This window comes from Colletes latitarsis, chromosome 12 (genome assembly GCF_051014445.1).
Source record: "Colletes latitarsis isolate SP2378_abdomen chromosome 12, iyColLati1, whole genome shotgun sequence".
NCBI lineage: Eukaryota > Metazoa > Arthropoda > Insecta > Hymenoptera > Colletidae > Colletes > Colletes latitarsis.
In genome coordinates, this window is record NC_135145.1 from 22,772,087 (window position 1) to 22,789,794 (window position 17,708).

Here is a 17,708-nt window from a genome sequence, read left to right on the forward strand (position 1 = left end):
TCGGTTATCTTAAACTTCTATTAAACTAGACTCCTTTCGTTGGTCGAAGCGAAAGCTCTGGCGCAAAATTGGCTTGGAATTCGGGATAGGGTAGCAATTTAGCCAACCACGTCTACCGCCGATTCTACTTCTCTTCGAAACCGTTCTCAGTCTCGTTCGAGCGAATTTAACTCTTTCGCTGGCTGTCTTTTTAGGATTAGTTTTATTCGCGCGCGCCAAAGTTTGTTTCAAAACTTTTATATGCTCAACCCCTTCACGTACGATTTAATTACAAGTGGTTTTTCACGCGTGTACCATTTAATTTCGTTTAGTATTCGCGATAGAAACCTTCCGACGTATCTGCAAACGTCGACCCGCAGAATTTAGCGTGCCACGTAGATATTCGCGACGAAAGGCGCGTCGACTGGCTGCGAACGTGTCGGTTATTTAGGACTTTATCAAGGAGTTTATGCACCGAACGTGCCAGAATCTCGTGGTGTACTTCGTCAGGAATTCCTCGGGTCCATGACAAATACCCGCTACGAGCCGGATTTCAAGGAGAAACGCTGGCCACTTCGTGCGCGGCATGTAACTGTTCCGGCGCCGCGACCGCAGCGATTCGTTACAACGGCGACGGTTAAGTGTGCTTGGACATTTTTTTTTCGTTCAACTTTGCTCCGAAAAGCTCGTGGCACATGCGCGATACCGACTTTGTTCTTGGCACGGAACCGTGCCCGTCCCGTCCATCGTCGATCCAAAAATTCCACGCGAACCCGTAAACAACGCGAACCTCCTGCAACGATCGTTCCCGACGATGTCCGTGATTAGTTTTGGAAATTCGACCCAACTTTCCGCCGCGACGGTTCTGCAACATTTACGAGCTTTCAAACGCGAGACGTTGCACTCGTTTTGAAAAAATCACGTTCGATCGAGGATCTGGAACAAAGTTTGTGCCGATTACGCGTTCGTTTCGAGGAGGGTGAATAAACTTGAATAATATCGCGCGACCCTATAAAGCTGGCAACGGGTACGAACACGGTTCCCGAAGTCCGGACATTCTTTCCGCGTTCACCGAAGAACGCGCCGAGCCCTTATAAATACCGACCAAGAACTTTCTGCCTGGCTTTATAAGAACACGGGAAATGATAGCAACGCGCTCGAAATGTGCAGCTCGTTGGTAAGAAGTACGCGGCGATAAATCCCGAGCGTGACCCGAACGACTGGCTTTCCCGCAGCGTTTTGGTCTGGTTACGCTGCAGCTAGTAGCTCGACCACCGCTGAGAACCGAAATATTACCTTGTTTCCGCGAAGAAGGATAACCGCGAACAACCATACGACGGATGAACTGCCTTCGATGATTTAACCCCGGGCAACGCGCACAGTTTTCCTAAAATTTACCCACTCGAAACCTAGCCTTGATTACTTGGACTACTATTCACGATTAAACTTCCTAACAAATATTCACAACATTTTCTAGCTTCGTTGAAAGAATCCCATGAAATAGGATAATCCGAGGATACGTTCCGCGAAACTTTGCCCTCCTTTGCCATAGCACTTTCATAAACTATGCACGAAGGTAACGACACTTGGTAATCTAATTACGGTTCGACGGGAGACGCGTCTCAAATATCGATATCGTTGGTGAATCTCTTTGGAGTTAATTCGAGCGATGGAGGAAAGGTCCGAGGAAGGTCCAGTAGGCTCGAGCCGGCAGCCAAATTTTATTACGAGGAAGGAAATTTTACCCCCGCGATAGGGAGAAACGCAACGTCAGAAAATTCCACACGCAACGCGGAGCCATCGTTATGAGAATTCCGGCCAAGTGGCCCTCGAGCAGAGTCTGCCGTTATGAAATTCCGTCGAGACGCGAGTCGAGCAAACGGGTTACAAATCCGCCGTGTCGCGACGGTAAATATTCCCAAGTACGCGGCAAGTGTATCGAATTAAAATCGCCTATTGATTCTGTACGTGTGTCGCGACAGCCTCGGATCGTTAATGGAACAATAATAAACGCGCGTTCGGATGCTCGTATTAGCCGCACGAGTACGACCAAATTACAGGGATGGGTAATTAGTGCTCGATAATGGTCGTCGGACACTCGGTAAAATTATATTCTCGCGAGTTTTACGTCGCCTGAACCGCGATGCATAATCCATCGGGAGCGGGGTCATACATAATTCACGGGGTTACGAATTATTACCGGTAATACGAATGCTCGACATCGCGGCGCATCCTCTGTCTCCGTTTCTCTCCGATTTCTGTGCAACGATACACCTCGAACCATGATTATTTTTCGCTCGAACGGATCGGTAACGGCGTGCAGAGTCGTTCCGTACGCCGTAAAATTCTATTTCGTCGGGTCCCTGGTGTACGCGCGAGATTAGTCGGCCAGAGATAGCCACGACGACGATATGGACCGAACGAATTAGATCAGAGGATCCTGCGGGGTCTCTCGAAAATGCCGAACTAAGCGAACGTAAAACAACCAAACTAGTCTTTGTCGACTAGATAGGTTCGCTAGCTCGTATTGTTATTATATTGTATCGAGCGTTCAAACTTTCGATCGATAAAGTACAGATCGCGACTGGCACCTTTCGTGCATCCATCGACGGAGGAATCGTTTAAACGGAGTGTAGAATGCAAAAGATTCCGTCGATCGCCGGAGCAAACATACACACCGACGAGGAGCAATTCGAAGAAACGCCATGCTCCGGAATGTATTATTCACGACAAAGAGCTAGGAAAAAGTTGCGAGTTTGGTTAGCCTTAATTACAGTGGCCCCGGCGGAAAAGTTTAAATCTCAGCGTTCGCCTGCTGGCTGTAAGTAAAACGGAGAAAAAAGCTAACCAAGAGAAAAAGATCGAGCCCCGGGTTCGAGGGGAACGTAGATAATCGAAGCGCGAGACATTATCGGCGTGTCAGGAGTTTTCAATAGTTAACGAGCTTTTGATCTGATTATCGACGAAACTTTCCAAGAAGAGCGACAGCCTCTCCTCTCCCTTGAACCAACCGTTAAAAGTACAGCGGACTGGACTGATTTCGCCGTTTTAATCCGACCCGATGGAACTAAAATAATTTATAATAACCAACACCGACAAACATTATACGCAGGCTTATTGGAACGCTGAGAATAGGAGGGGCGAGGGGCGAGTCGAGAAGTATCCGTTTGTAGTAGAACCGCTTCAGTTTCTACGATCCCATTCGATGGTACTCGACTTGGCGGGCTATCCTGTATTTCCTTCGAGACTCTTTCTCTCCCCTCGATTCTCCTAGCTTCCTGCAGGAATTATTTATTTTTCTATGGAACACGCTTTGGACGACGAACGGGAATGCTTCCCGAGCGGAGAACGAGCCGGCTCGGCGATCGTTTCGATGATCGAACAGCCGAGAATCGACGTTTCTCGTGCACGCCACAAATATCGAAACAATAATGGAACCTCGGAATCTAGGGCCGCGGATACGTTTGTCATAGTTACTTGGTCTGCTCGTAAAAACTCTCGCTACTTTCCAACCGCTCGTGTATTCGGGAAGAACGTTTCAGCGAAATATGTCCCTGGTACGTGATGCGTGTTTCGAGTCGCCAGAAATCTGCGAACTTACAGCCCACTCCTAAATATGGGAAACAATACCGTACGTGCTCCGGCGAGTTTACGATCGAGTGCATTTGTCGCGTTTTATATATTATTTCGCCCGATACGCGCTCTTTCCAATTCCTATGCTCCAAAAAGATATACATACGCACCACGAATGGGGGATATTCAAACGTATATTCTCAAAACAAACACCCGCTTAATTAATTACACGGAAAAGAAAAAGATTAAAAACCAGTGATCTATAGTTTTAAACGCGCGTATGGAATACACGTTTTCCAATTAAGATACAATCCCCGTTGTCGTTGGTTTGCGCGCGTTACCATTTTTGCCCTGCCTTAATTTACTTTCAATCTAATTAGTCGAGCAAAAGTCGCCGAGCAAACTCACCGGAAGCCCTGCTTTTCCGCGACTCGGGGCAACGAATGCAAGAAAAACGCCAACGAAACCTTTCGGACGGAACTTGAGGCAAACTTTTTCGTGCAATGACGAGGATCGACGAAACTTTTTATTACGTTTACCTACGATGCAACTTAATGTTTGCTTCGAACGTAGTCTGAATTTTAAAATTGGCATCTTTGATACCAATTTCCTATCGAAAGATCCGAAATAATGGGCAATTTTTAAGGCTCGAAGGTACACGATATTCGATTGCATCGTCTGCAACCGCACAGTTCTCTCTGACCACACGCGATAATTTCGGTAGCTGCGTACATACGCGGTTGCAAACCATTGACATTCGAATCCGGAAAGCATTTACTTTAACCCAAGTGTTTTTCCTCCAACTTTACCCAGCCGGTCATTGTTTTGTGCCCCGGTGAAAAGGGTCGAGCGGCTTTCAATCGACCTTCCTTTATCGGCAACATGTACACAAAGACCGCACGTTCCTTTGTTGGTATTCACGACTGATTCGCTAATTAAGGTTCTCGAAGCCCGCTCGATATTTCAAGCAAACGGAAAGAGTCTCTCTCTCTGTTGCTCGAGGATGATTTTCAATAGGGTATCATCTGGTAACCGTGGATTGCGCTTCGCGTTTAAGATAAAAACTATATTTTCTACTGAAACACGATTCATATGCAAGTACATACCTTCGCTAGGGTGAAATGATACGTAACGATAAAATAAAGAGGATATTTTAAATAATAGACAAATAAAAATAAAATAAAAGAGAGCGATAGCAAGGAAAAAACTGGCAAGATATATTTATCGGTGTATCTATTTGACACAACGTCTAGAAACAAACAGAATCTAAGGAGATGTTGGGTACTGTGTCTCGAATCTCTGACAGAAGCTTTGGTGTACTTTGCGAACGAAAATCAGGGCTTGGTGTTCCCTGAAACTACTTTTCTCGTCCGAGGCCCCCCTAGAAAGCTCGTGTCAATGAGATACCAAGATCGAAGAATCTTCGTTTCACATTTTCGCATAAAAACACGCATGAGATACGTCGCTTCGAGCAATAAGAAAAGTTTCCTAGCGACTTGTTATCGTTTCCGGTGACGTGTCCATCGGTAACGATTTCAATTTTCCGCGCCTGGCTCGCTCGATGATATCGATCCAAGGCAGATAGTGCTAGTTGACCCGGATTGAAAAGCCCCGGAAACGATCTTAAAACACAAAGAAATGAATACAACTGTATCGTCGATTTGCAGATCTGACTTTCCATTAGCGAAATAGCGTTTCTCTCGTTCGGTCGGTCGGTCGGTCGCCACTTTCAGATACGCTGTGCGCTCGCTTGCCTTCGTACGTTTGCGTTTTTTCCCTCCCTTTGCCCCGTTCCGCCAGTCTCCTCAGGAATTAAACATCGTATAACGCGCCAACGAAAACTTCCGACCACCCTCAAGGAAGAGAAACACCGGATAATGGGACACTGTTATACTCAATAAGCAATAATGGAATTTTCAGCTTTATAACAGTCGCAATTACCGAACAAAGGAATCCCCATTACAGTACATTAGAGAATGTACATCTGCCATTGCGGGTAACTGCGATACTCGAATCCCATTGCCGCGAATTTGTAAGCACGCCCGAACGACGACTATTTTCTAACAAAAAGACAACCGCCAGAGTAAATAATAATCTTACGAGCAGAAATTGCTATCGCTGTTTGCGAAACGAACTAGAAGATCTTCTCGGTCAACCGTTACGAGAGTTTTATTCGAAAGCACTGAATAATGGGGCTTGAAAATACGCAGCCCGGAAGAACGGAACAAAATTTGCTTCGCGAATAAACAATTTAAAATGCTTGTTTAAATTCATGATGTGTTCCATGTCTAACGTACGGCACTTAAATATTAAATTGCATCGAATAGCCGATTGGTATGGTTAGCAAGCATGATTAATCATTGATCCAAGTGTCCATCGTTGAGTCAATCGTTCGAAATTGTAATGGCGTTGAACCTCGACGCGAACGAGACATCGAATTTCAAGCATACAGCAACGAAAATAATTAACGATGGATGTAACTATTTAATAAAACACGAAAATCGGATCAAAGATTAAATTTAAACTCCAAAATACGAGCACAATTACCTAAAGATTTAATTTTAATAGATATCTGCTCGATCCATTAAGCACAAATTTAATTATACATTCGTTGTATATACCAAATAAAATACAGTTTAATTCCAATTGTAAAATCAAGCTCGTTTGCGTGCACGAATAAACATAATTGGACAATTAAATCACCATCGACGAAGGAACAAAAATTGTAACCTGCTCGATTCACTCGTAATTTTATCAAGCATTAGTTGTCTCGAAATTGACGCCACTCGTATGGTGTAACCTCGAATTCGACTCACCTAAATTAGTTTAAATTCCGCATTTCGCCTGTTCGCATCCGTGAAAGAAGGCGAAACTGATGAGTTCGTTTTCACAGCATGCGGGCAGCGAGAATACGTCGCTCGTAACCAGTTCGCGAAGAAACCAAAATATCGGACCACGCACAAACGACACACCTTTAATCTCTCATGCACGGGACGATGTTTTCGTTTCTGCGACGTAAACCGAAAATATCGATCGGCCACACGATCACTTCGATCGATACATCGGTGCGCACAAAGTGCGTAAAATTTTCGATTACTCGATTTTCGCAATCACGGTCACTCGAAACGTTTAATCAGGAATCCATGGATTCTCCGTAGATCGATGGTTGATCCTCGAGCAGGAAAATGTCTCCTTGAGCGCGGACACTGTATCGTTAAAACTGTCTGAGCGTCTAGGGTCGAGAGATCGGCCGATCGTCGCACCACTTTTACCAAACTTCCGGCGACAAGGGCATCGACAAAACCGTCGATCGAGTTCCGTTGATCTCGCGGGATCGCGCGTTGTCGATATTCTCGCGGCGGGCAGTCGATATTCGCGGCATGGGCCACTCTTTAAACGACCTCGTTATCGCCGATTTCTCCCCCGCCAAGAGGACAAGTATAACACCCGCCTGAAAACCGTGCGCGCCGAGGATCGGGCGGTGACTGAAACCACCGTGCCAACTCCGTGCTATCACCCCCTCTCTTTTTCGCGTCGAACTCACCCCTCCAACGCTTGCGATCGCTCTGTCTCGCTCCCACGCGTGACCAACCAAATCTTCTTTTTCTAGTCGCCCCTTCGTCTCCCTGTCATTCTCGGTTTCTGTCTTGCTTCGCGCCACTATCTCCGTTGTCCTCGGACCTTCTCCCTCCCTCTGACGAATTCACCACTATCACCGTTACCCTCCCTCTCTTGGTCTCCCTTATCAGTTATCCGTCCTTTTCGTCCCCTGGCCCCCCACGCCCCCGCGTCTTCTCCATACTCGGTCTCCGTCGCAACCGCGTTCCGTCCGTGTAATCTGTCCTCGCGGATCTTCCGTCCTTGTTCGCGACAGAGGATCTCGCGTCTGTTCCCGTATCGCACGCGTGTGTAGCTCTCTCCGTTTCTCTCTGTGCACGCGCAACCACCCCACGGGGCAAGCGGTGAGTGCCACGCCTACCCCTTCCGTATATGTGCCACCGATGCGAGAGAGTCGCCTAACCTCGGGCTTCCTGGAGACGCTCGAACTTGAAGCTTTCTTTCCACGATGCGGGCTGCATCCGAATTCGCGGGCTATTACACCCCCTGCGACGAGGCTGATCCGATGCTCGCAAGACGCCCGCTACGATTCGCCCACTGAATGCCTAACGACGCTTCCGACGATAATTACAACCTCCGAGGAAAAAGCTACTTAACCCGTTAACCTGCCAGCGGATATTTTACTTCGTTACAATTTACCACTCTCTCAAATTTTTCTACAATTCTTTCTACATTCTTAACGACTAATGCTCGATATATATTTTACTGCACCTGCGATATTTCAATAACACGCCACAAAGTTGAGTCAGGTATCCGAGTAGATGGGAATGATCAAAGCGGAAGGGTCGTATCTTAAAGAGCAGCTTATATCGTCAAGGATAGCAGTTTCCGCTTTGAATACGATCCTCGTATATTCCCCTTTAATCCCATCTCTATTATTCGTTGTTACTCTTCTCCCATTTTCCAAGAAAAAGAGAACGTTGCGCGCCAGCCGTTTACCACTACCCTTAGTAGCGAAAATTGTAGCCCTAACACGCTTCGGGAAAAATGTCGAGCGAAACAATTTCCCCGAAACTGCATCGCGGCTCCGAAGTCTCGATACCGCGTGATCGTTACACCGACGCTTTATAGGCCGTTAGTGGAAAAGGGTAGGAAGGACAAAGGTTCCTCTGCGAGTCCCTTGCGAAAACGCGCGATGTCCCTGCCATGTACGTAGGTCAATATACCATCGCGCATAGCCACTTTGCCAGTGGAGTAAACCAATATTGCTGCGACAGTGGTATCAACCTGTGGAGTATCAGACTCGCACGCAATACACTCGTGGCTATTAAATTACCACGCACGAGACGAAGGTAACACGTCCACAGGTATACGCGTTTGCAAATTATTCCATCGAAATATTAATTCGACCCATTTTCCTTTTGTTCCTCGCACAATGGACATAGTTAGCTAGCTACGTCCAGCAATTCGACTTTTTCCCATACAACTGTTCCGTGAGAAATACTTGGGTCGTTTTCCGTCGCACACCCACGCACTGTTGGTATTCGTCCAAGTTTCGGAAGTAGAATTAGTCTTCCGACAGGGGCGAAAGCTCGCAACTGTCGTGGCATGCAAGACTCGGAGTATCACCTCCGAGACACGCCACGTTTCTGTTCCCGCCGTTTCACGTGGACGGCCTTGGTGGGCATTATGCATACATAAGACAGCGCGTGATTCCCAGCGAGCAAAGGGGATTCCCCGACACGTACCACATCGCGATAAGGATCCACCGATACCGTGAAATTACGTAAGCCCTGTGGCTGTTGTACTTCCGAATCGTCAATCTGCATATTTGTCTCGGGGCGTTCTGTATGCGCGTTCGCGATTCCGTCGATATCGCGAGTTGCAGTTTACCGCGACGAACAAGGACGGGGTTCAACTACCGGATTGCCAATTGTTTTTCGTTAGCTGATACGGCGTCGCCGGAAAACTAATAATATCGTCGAAATCCCGAAATTCGCACAGCTCCGCGGAAAACAAATACCCAGCGAAACCGCAGTCGAAGCGTATCGTCCGCGAACTAGCCAGAGTGCATCTCCCGTGGCAACTATGCAAAGCATTTCCAATTTCCACGTATGCATACGTGTGGCTATCGACGCCGGACCTCCTTTATCCTCTATCTTCCACCTTGCCCGTTCTATAGAACTTTTCCGAGCCAACAGACTCGCTCCGCGCTTCTCCGCTCGCTTTATTACGCGGCGGACATCGCGTCGTGCAAAGAACGAGCGTTCATCGCGCGGTCGTTTGCTTTCGACTCGCATCCCCCGACAATATCTGCGGGATATTTCTCCCGGTGCGCCGCGACGCCGCAAAAAAAACAAAAAAAACAACGTCCGCGACCCCGCGCGGACCAAGAAAAGGTATACAGCGCTCGATAAACTCTTCTCAACGAGATTTTTACGCCCGATCAACTTGTACACCGATTTTCATCAAAATTATCGAGTTTCGAGCATACTTTGCCCTCGACTCGTCCATTTCTCGAGCGCATGCATATATTAATAAACGGTTTCGGCGACAGAACGGCGTGTAAGACATTCTAGAGCGGCGGGAAAACAATGGACAATTAATGCACGCCATTCGTCGAGCGAATTCCACGATGTCTGAACTCCGGCAGCAGCCCATTTGCTCCGAGAAGTTGCACAAAGGATGGCTGAATGCCATCGTCGGAGAAGCCGCGTATCTCGATTCATTTTTGAGAATTAACCCTTTGATTCGTCTTGCGTCGATTAGGCGACGTTGGGATGGAGCACGATACAGAGAAATTCCAACGAAACCAAGACGAAGCTATTACACGTGTGAGTTCAAACTTTATCCAATTAAAAAATTTTGCCTTTTCCCCGTATTTATCGGGGAAATAAATTTTTATAACTTTATGACGGTTTTTAAAGAATTTTTCTTTTATAAATAAATTTCACTGTTCGACTCTTTGAATACGTAAAGAGACGAGGTTTAAGAACGATTAATAAAAATATAACATATCGGAACCGGAAGGAAAAACGAACAAAGATTCATATGGTTTGAACGCATCGCTCGAGGGCAATTGAAAATCCAGCCTGCGGAACTCCGGCAGCTTAAAAAATTTTAAGCTTCCGCACACTCTTGGCGGCTCCTTTGTATCTCGAATTTAATAATACTTTTTAATAGCGAGCCGTACAAAGCCGTGTCGTTTCTTTGGTCCGTCATCCTTCATTATTTAATATGTACCAGGGTCATTCCACGCGAAATTTTTTCTAATTATTTGAAAAAAATGGCCTGCATTTTGTACCGGAGAAATATTTAAAAATCTGAAAAAAATTTATGAACATAGCCTCGCTTGTCTGCTCGATAGGCAGCTTTTTCAAAAACATGGACAACTTACAATTAGCCCTATGAAAATTAATTAGAATCATGCCTCGCGAAAAGATTTCATTTCAATTAAAAGACACGGTTTAAGGATGCATATTAAAAACGTCTAATTTTAAATAATTCTAGAAATATTAGACGTACAACATAAATGTCTTGGACTCCTATAACCATGGATAAAACGACCTCTCGTCGTTCAAGTCCACGGCATTATTAATAACGAACAGTGTTCGCTAAAATTAATTTTGAGAGGGTTAATTTTAAGTTGCATTCTCATCCGTTTATTAATACAGCAGCTCGAAAAAGTCTCCGATTTCGCGTGGAATGACCCTGATTATGCTTTATGGAGGTTTGCCTACGAGGGCAGAAGCATTCTAGGACAGTGGAAGAGCAACGAATAATTAATTCGCACTGTTTGCTGGCTTCAAAGTTTCGCGAAGAATCCGGACTTGTTCTCCCGCTGAAAGGAACTCGGTGACCGTGCAGCGTCTCGAAATTGTCTTTTTTGAATGAATCGCTGAAAGGAGCCCAGTTCAGTCGGTTTATGCCACCCGAAAGTACGGCGACATTCTTCTCGACGCGAAAATAGAAAAACATGCAAGTCAGTCCTCCAGAACATAAAAGCTCCATCGTTATTTCGTCGTGTCTAATGTCAACTGTAACTATTTACTCGATCTTCTTTAAACTTCGTCCCGCTATCGTATCGTATTAATAAATAAAATAATACAAGAAAATAGCAATTATTCTCTAATACGCAACTATCTTTCTTTGTACGTTGCACTAATTTTCCACGAATTATACTTGATTTCGTTTGAAACTTTGCTACTCCGAATTACCAAATTATAAACTAGCCCAGGGAAATTGCTTATTTGGTGCAACGTTACTATTTGAATAAATTTTCAGGCTTCGGTGGAGCACGCTCCGAAACCCATTCCCGCGTCGGTCGAAAATCATGTGTTTTAGATATCTCGCTATCGAACACGCCTGTTTCCCCTGTAGGTAACCGCTGGTAAGGGCCAAAAACCTCCGAGGAAGTTCTGTTTGCCACGTACGTGTCCAATTTCGTGTTCCCAGACACGGAGCGCGTTTCGCAAACTCGAACTTTGACCGAAACGGTATCAAAAATTTACATAATCGTGTAAAACCTATGCATTCCGTATTTTCTGACCATGCATGCGACTCGATTCACCAGGGTTTCGTGGCTAAACAGATCCGTGTACGTATGCTGCGACGAAAATTTTAATTCGTTCATTTTTCGACGATCCTTATCTCCCTTGATTCGGTGCAAAACTCGTAAAAATTTCTGGGGCAGAAACTGAAAGCCTCTGACACGTAAAATGTTGTTTCAAGGTTTTTCAACGTCTCCGAATACTCTGCAAATCCCTTACAATCTACGAAATTTCCACCTTGGATTCGTTTAAGAGATTCCGGTGCTCGTAGACGACGAGACTCCCAAGATCTACGGTACCAATTTGACTTCACGAGAGCGTAAGATCGACATAACGATAGATCGAGTAACCAACCGTATCCCAGAGACGTACATAGAAACGTTTCGTTATGGTATCGACGCAGCTTTGGCATTTTCAGTTTCCAACGGAGCCAAAAGTCGATTACTTTTCGGCTTTACATTAATTAACCAGAGATTTGGCTAATTAACGTAACCCAGTCCGGTCGTATCCCCTCATTAAACAAGGAAGAGCGGTTTATCGAAACAAAAGAGGCACTAAAAGTTGCTCGCCGCGATAATTATAATAATTACTTACAAAGTTCCCCTCCTGAAAACTTGATAAAACTTAATAAACCGGATTAACCATCGGGGAGTTTCGAGCTGGACGGCGGACTTCCGCAATTACCGTTCGAAATACACACGATCGCACGACGCGGCGCGGCGTGGCGTGGTTCTTTTTCCCTTTTTATTCTCGTCGTCGATTAAAACGCATGCCGAAAACCGGTACCGGCAACTCACGAGTAAATCCTTCCTAAATTGCTACGATATCTTCTGCCGGAAGGGCTCAATTTCATTCACCGACGCGAATTAATAATGATTTGTCAGCTTCCGGGGAACGTTTCTCCAAACAATCAGATAAACGTCCGCCCATTAGCGTACAAATTATTCCGAATTCTGCATACTCGGGCCGCTCGCGAACTCGAACCGAACCGAACGAGCCACATCGCATCGAGTAGAAGAATCGATCGATCCCATCGTGGACGAATCGGCTCGTTCGACGTTCGACGTTCGAGATATCGAACTTTTTCTCTGTAACGCTCGTCGATCAGAGATATCGGGGGCTTCTCTCGACGGCTCTCGTCGAGCAGAGATTTCGGACAAATTTTCTTAATAATCCGTGTTCTTTCTTTCCGTCATTTCGCCCAACGAATCTCCCCCCTGATTCCGATCTCCTTACGATGCAATTTTTCACGAAAAATCTTGGCGTAACCTTTCCTTCGTCTCAGGACCGTCGCGTTTTATTCAAAATAAAAAACGACTGCTCGAGATGACCAAATTCTGTCTAAATGTTTCCCGTAGTCTCTCGAGCGGCTACTAAATTTCAAATAATTCCGCGTATCGACCCGCTGGCAATTTCCAAAATCGCGGCCTCTCGTCCCGGAAACGACAGGCTCGTCGTTGAATCGAGAGAGAAGTCTCGGTTAGAGCACGGAAGGAGGACGCACGTGTCCGGCTTGTCAAGAAGTACCTTTTCGTTCTCTTCCGTTTCACGACGAAAAGAGCCACGGAGCATTCTCTCGCGCCCAGCTCCGCCTTCTGTTACCGTTAGTACGTACTTTGCATTTATCGCATCCCGAGACGTGCTGGGCTCCAGAGGAGAAACGTTCCTGAGCTCAGAGGGAAATCGAAGTATGATCAAACAACTTGTTCCGTGGAAAAACTTTCCATAGACACGGTTTTAAAGTTGCATCAATTACAAACAGCAGAAATTTCCTTGAAATTTATATCGCATTTACGAAAGAAATGCATCCTGCAGAGGAGCCGAGTTATTAAACGACAAAGCAACAGACTTACGAAAGGATACGATATCGTAATGAATTAAGAAAACATAAAAAAGATAATTCCATCGGTACTTAAACCCTTTGCACTCCGCTGCAATAAAGAAAATTGTTCGAGGTGAAAGGATTGAGTAACAGGAAGAAGAGCTCGATGGTCGGGGCAGAGCCAGTACATAACTCCGAGTACGCAAAGCTTCTGGGTGCATTACCGTCTGGCTCCAGGATAGATGTAAATGTTCTAACATTGCGTTTCTGAATGCCGCGTGTGCAGCCATCGTGATTACGTATGTTGCAAAATATTAACGCGGTGTTGCATGGAAGGCCGGCCATCCACTAGCCAACCATTTCTAGAAATTCCCTGGATGATAAAGCTACGCTGAGCCGAGGTTTCTAAAAGCACCGCGAGCTCCCCTTATTAAAAGTTAAGTAAGACAAGTATATTCTAAAATAAATTTCGTAAAAAGTACACTCGAGCCGCTCGAAAACATCGAGAAATGGAAAAGGCTATACCGCTTCTCTGTTAAATTCAATAACAGTCGGTAGAGTAAAAATGGTTGACGTTAAAATGTTTTCGATCTTTCCGTTTCAAATGCATACGGGGCAACGTCACTGTTTGTGCCTTGAACAATAGAACAGTTATTCCAGTATCCAGTTTTAAGTGTCCCGCCCCTGCATTGTTGACACATTTCCAATAACGATAGCGCGATACTTTTCAACTAAATCGCGACAGCAAAAAATTCCAATATTTTAGACGACTTATCAGCGCCAAAGTTACAGGTTACGAATAAAACAGTTAACATTTAAATATATCTACGTAAAACTTTGGAAAGTATCAACTTTGATGGGCGAGGTCGTCTGGTTCTCAAACGATCCACGTACATCAACTTTTGTAAGCGGCAATACCATGTTAAAGCGTATCGCGTAGGCTGGTTTATGTCTCCTCGTTGGTACCGAAAGGGTTAAAACGCTTCCCATCGTACCGTCTACATAAACCCTGTAACTCAACGTAGGGTGGCGGTAACCGAACTTCCAGCTGGCTCTGCTTCATCAATTCGAAACAGTGGGAGCGTGACGTTGATTGTTTGCGTTGATTTGTTGCAATGCTAGCTGGGAGCAGGAAAATCGCGGTTAATTTCGAATCTCGATAACCGGGACCGTTTCGAGCCACGTGTCTATTGCTCGCTGGCTGCGCGTGAAATTTCATACAATTCTCGGAAGAAGGGCACGCGCGTGTATCATTTAGCAAAGGCGGTCTCCTGTTATAGCAGAATTAGCGCGCCGAAGGCGCTCTATTCCGGCTAGATCATGAATATTCAGCGCGGCGAGCGCGTAATCTTCAAAACCCTGCGCCTCTGTCAAACGTATCGACCCGGAGCGATTTGTACGATAAATTCGATTCCGGTTGGAAATTTCGCGCGCGTGCCTCGCGAGAAAGAGAAGTTGCTCGTGGAAAAGTTAAAACGTCTCCCGACTGTCGTCGCGTCGTCGCGAAAGAAGAACGTCCCGGATAATGGATACCGGAAAGAATGGAAATTTCCGGCGAGACCTATATACGCGAGACGGAATATGATCCCGGTACGTTCGAAAACAAAATTTCACGTTCAATTAGGGAAACTCCGGGGCGAATAAGTTCGGGCAGCTTGCAGGGAAGTCGTAGCCGGTTAAAAATTCCGGGGAGCAACTCTCGGAATTTAACTACGCGAATTGTCTCGCGGCGTCGTCTTTAATCAAGGCGGGCGAACGCGGCGGAAAGTTGGCGCGGAAAGATCACGAGTCGTTAGCGCACGAGTTTTCGATTCGTTACTCGCCAAGGTGCTGACATCCTTGCTTCCGAACATTTCTCCGTGTTTGTTGTATAATATATATTCGTTAAAATAGTAGAAAAGTCCAAGGGTTACGAACGATCGATCGGCTGGATGATCATCCCTGTGGGCTCGCCGAGCCTAATTTTTTCCAAGCTGCCAGTGGTCGACGACAGACAAGGTTTTATTTCGCGAGAGACATCGGATGATAAATGCTTGCGCCGCTAGCTGGAGTTGACGTAATGGGGGAGGCCACGATATAATTAAAATTGAAAGCGCACGGATGTCGGGCTGCGTTACTGTAAAATGCACTTTGCATACAGCCGAGCTGGTCCTGCAATATGCATACAGAATGACTCGCGCCTCGCGTAATTCACTGCCCGTCGCATCCTCCGCGGTGGACTTTTTATTGTTATGCACTTACGAGCATCGCGTTTCTCCTTCTATCCGTGCTCTATAAACTTTGCACGCTCGCAGGCCCGCCGGATTTCCCGAGACGCGCCCTGTGCCCGGCGACCACCCGCCTATTTTCTTTCTCCTTTCAATTTTCTCCGGAAAGAAAAATGAACGGGATCTATCGGAGCTGGATTCTCGCGATCCTCTACCAGTGCACAGTCGATTCTAATTCCCGGCCTCTTGACAGACCGGAGAGGGACTCCTGCTTACCGCGCGGAAGAAATATCGCGACGTGCCAGAAACGGTAAAGAATAACGACGGCCGTGGAGCTCGAATGTCGCCAGTCGATACCCTAGGGACGAATTCTGTACGGTGTTTCAACGCCAACGCGACAGAGGAGTTTTTTTCCTTTTACGCATTATTTTATGGAACATTACAACTGTCATCGACCCGGTAAATGTCACTCGAAAACGTTTCTAGACAGAGACGATGGTATCTTCGAAACTTGCGATTGAAAAAATGAAAAAGAAACGCGCGCCTCGAGGGACAAGGAATAGTTTAGATGCAATGGCCCAAGAAAGTTGATAATCCTAGTGATCGACGATCGTACGCGGCAAGTTTCAAAGGCACGAGAGAACGAACGGGCGAATGGTATTTAGGTGGTGAACGAGGTTCATAAACGACGCGGTAAAAGGTGAAAATCTCCGGCGAAAGTGCAGGCTGGTCTTAATTAAAATCTTAACGCTTATCGCGATCCCGGACGGCCGAGTCGAACCAAACTTTCTCAAGCTGAATTATTTAATGGAGGATTTCCAAATTGTAATGCCAGCTGCTGCTAGCGCCGGTGCACTAGGCAGACTGCTGCGAATTTCATACGCGAAACTTAAATACCTCGCACGCTAATGCTCTCGCGCTTGTCGTACACACGTTTAACCATTCCAGAGACTGCATTCGATGAACTCGAGAACTCGACCAACCTTCTGACGAAGCTTGCCAACTGCTTCGCCAAAATCTTTCCGCTTTCCTTAATTAATCTTTCTTCGACATCGACTTTAAATACCGCGAGAAGTGATATTTTTAAGAATTTCTGGTCGCTGGTCTCGACGGGGCGACGTATATTTTAATATTTAAATTTTGATAAATATTATGGTTACTATTTTTGGAGTCTGGTGACCTCTTAAAAATGGAAAACAGGACACCGCGACACGCGGAGCAAACGCGATTATTCCAAAGTGGAACCGACGAGGGAACTGCATCGCGCGTTAATGAATTGCGCGGCGAGTTGCCCGTGAAAGTTCATAAAATTCAGTCACAGTGGAACGGCTGGAAATTGTTTCGGTCACTCGATACGTGTACCTCGTTCCCTGTATCGCGCCTTGGAGAGTGAGAAAATATCCCGGATCGCGAACAAGCTGCAACTTGAACGTTGATACACGTCGGCCGGAATCGTTTCCGCGTTGCTCGGATTTATTTCGACTGGCGCAAAATTCAATATTTCATTTCGCGAATGCGTCATTATGGGAACGTAATTTGGCAAATTGATGGCTCGAGTGCGGAGAACCGGAGGACGCCAAAGTCATCGAGCGGATCGCCGATGGGCGCACCATGTGAAAAATGCGAAGGCAGCCGCGACAAATCGAGTTACGCGGTAACGCCGGCCGACATGCAAATCGACGGGTTCCGGTTGCGACACCGCGCCGCGAGTTCAAAGGTAAACTGAAACGGAGCAACGTCCTGCTCTTCTTTTCCCGAGATAAATTTAATTACACAGACCGGGTCGATGCCATCGATCACCATCGTCTATAATTATCGGATCAAGATGAATAAATTTCATTGATTCCAACAACATCGGGATCGAGTATCCTCGAAAGTAACCAGAATCTTAAACGGGCATTACGGCACTTTACAATCGACAATTAAAATTCTTCGAGGAATTTAAATTGCTAATAATAACTCAGAGACACCGTCGTCGATTAAGAATTAATTTAAATCTTGGTAAACGAGTTTGGGTTC

General features: G+C 46.0%; 1 protein-coding gene across 1 annotated transcript in view; it reads right to left on the bottom strand.

Annotated features, from left to right (window-relative positions):
• Window positions 1-7,018, bottom strand: part of LOC143349051 (uncharacterized) — a 165,214-nt gene extending 158,196 nt beyond the window's left edge. The window contains exon 1 of the mRNA XM_076779919.1: window positions 6,369-7,018. The gene's annotated coding sequence lies outside the window, so the exon portion shown is untranslated. The remainder of the gene's footprint in view (window positions 1-6,368) is intronic.
• Between the last annotated feature and the right edge of the window lie 10,690 nt (window positions 7,019-17,708).